A 2,071-nucleotide genomic window follows, 5' to 3' on the forward strand; every position below is an offset into this window, starting at 1 on the left:
CCCACCCCCGGCTCAGAAGCCTGCGCCTTTGTTCAGGCGCCTGGTCGCTTGCATTAGATGTATGCTGATTGCAAAAGGCCGGGAGAAACCACACTGAAAACCATCGTCTCCTTTCCTTGCAGGGCAACGCGCCCCACGCGTGTGACGTGCGAGAGACGCGATGGACGCGCCTTGCTCTTACTGTGCAGGTCCTGAGAGCGTGTGGGCCAATCGCGCCCAGTCGTGTTGAGGACATAGAATCAGCCGCTGGAGGGGCCGCGGGCCGCGTGGGCCCTTCCCGCTCTCGGTCTCACCTTAAGGGCTAAAGGGACCGAGAAATCCCCATTCTCCAGTAGGTAATGGGGCGGCGCCCGGAGGGCTGCAGGCGGGGAGGAGTCTCAGCGCTGCCTAGGCCCTTTGCTGCCAGCGGCCACCCCGGGGCCTGCTCCCAGAGGGCAAGTGGCCTAGAAATGTCCAGGGAATCAGAAGCTTCCCCCGCCTTTGCCAGGACGAAAACTCTCTCCACCCTCACGCTCCTAAAGGCGAGTGATGGGATAGGAATTCTTACTTGGCTACGCAGGTTCTCTCTGTCGCCCTTCACCTTCATTCGTGCGTTCTTTCCACGCCCCAGCTAAGTGGAGCCCTGGTGCGCGTCTCTCCGCCTCCCAGCGCCCTCCCCGCGTGGAGAGAGCCCGCTGCCCCCTCCCTTCCTCACTTCTCCTTTAATGTACGACCCCCGCCCCCTTGCTTTCGTTAGCCAGGCCCGCTACGTTTATCTGATAATTGAGTTATTAAAAGATTTGGTTTCCTTGGACCCATAAATCAATAAACAGTAGGATTAACGCAAGAGTTTCCCTTTTAAGTCAAGGGAAACGTTTAAAGCAAGCCTTGTGGAGCTTTGTTTTCAAACCAAACAGGTGAGCTGCATGTTTCCCCCCAACCCTACACTCTTTAGACAATTTATTACGCCGCGGCTACATGCTCGGTCCCGAACCAAAATAGCTAAAGTAGAAAGGAGGAGTCAGGACGTGGCGGCAGCGCTACCCTCACACTTTCCATTTTGCAAGTTCCTCTGGAGGTTCTAAAGGTCTCCTGACCATTCTCTGTCCAACACTGCCTCTTCCTACAAGTTCTGTGGGTCTCAGGGGAGATTAAAAATAAAAAAAGGCTATTCTGGGTGCAGATTCCATCTCAAAGTGATCTTTACCTTCTCCCTCCAACCCGGAAGGTCACCACCCTGCCCCAATTATCTTCCGTTTTCTTTCCTTCGCTCTTGCTCCACATCCTTAGCTTTCTCCACCCCCGCATAGAGAACCGAAGAAGCTTTTCAAAGACCTAGCTGTTTTATTTTCTTTGGACAAGGAAACCACTTTCTCTCAAGCAATTATTTCATATCATAAGAAAACTTTGGTAGAATGGAAAACCTGAAACCCCGACCTTACCTACACACCGTTCCTCCGGCACAAAGCCTTACTTAAAAGGGCAACTCGTTCCTACTTGAGCGTTTATAGAGAATTTGTCATCACATCTGATATTCTGTATTCGTAATACATTATATGGAAAGGAAATAACCTTAAACCATCTGATGTTGCCTCAAGAGCCCAGTGTTTCCCTCTTGTGATGATGTATGTTCAAGTATGGGGGAGGGGAGAGAAGAAATATCAAAATTCGTTTTTTCTTTTAAAGGTGGAATGAACGCTGTTCTTTAAATGCCAAAATCGACTCCTCTGTTGAGTTGGTCTCTAATTCACTAACACTGTTTTTGCCACACAATCGAAAAATACCAATCTATTGACTCTTCAGGAGAAGAGCTCTGGAGGGTATCCATGTTGTTTGTATATATTTATTTATGCTTAATTTAACGGGAATGTGTAAATATGGCGAGCAAGTAGTTTGGGATTATTTATCTGTGAATCTATACCTCTGTGAATGGGTGGTAAAACAAAAAACAAAAAAAAACGCTTGACCCTAGGTAGAATCCTATCTGAAATTTTCTGTTCTTTATAGACAAGCTGTTATGGTAATGGGTAGAAATTGGTTTATTGTCCAGTGTTGATCTGATTTACATAAATAAAAAGATGGTTGTGTTTTT

At 48.1% G+C, this 2,071-nt stretch overlaps 1 protein-coding gene across 1 annotated transcript in view; it reads left to right on the forward strand.

Moving 5' to 3' along the window:
• The window catches only part of TFAP2B (transcription factor AP-2 beta), a 38,693-nt gene extending 36,622 nt beyond the window's left edge, over nucleotides 1-2,071 (forward strand). The window contains exon 9 of the mRNA XM_019658726.1: nucleotides 123-2,071. The gene's annotated coding sequence lies outside the window, so the exon portion shown is untranslated. The remainder of the gene's footprint in view (nucleotides 1-122) is intronic.

The sequence above is a fragment of the Hipposideros armiger genome, unplaced genomic scaffold (assembly GCF_001890085.2).
Source record: "Hipposideros armiger isolate ML-2016 unplaced genomic scaffold, ASM189008v1 scaffold_288, whole genome shotgun sequence".
NCBI lineage: Eukaryota > Metazoa > Chordata > Mammalia > Chiroptera > Hipposideridae > Hipposideros > Hipposideros armiger.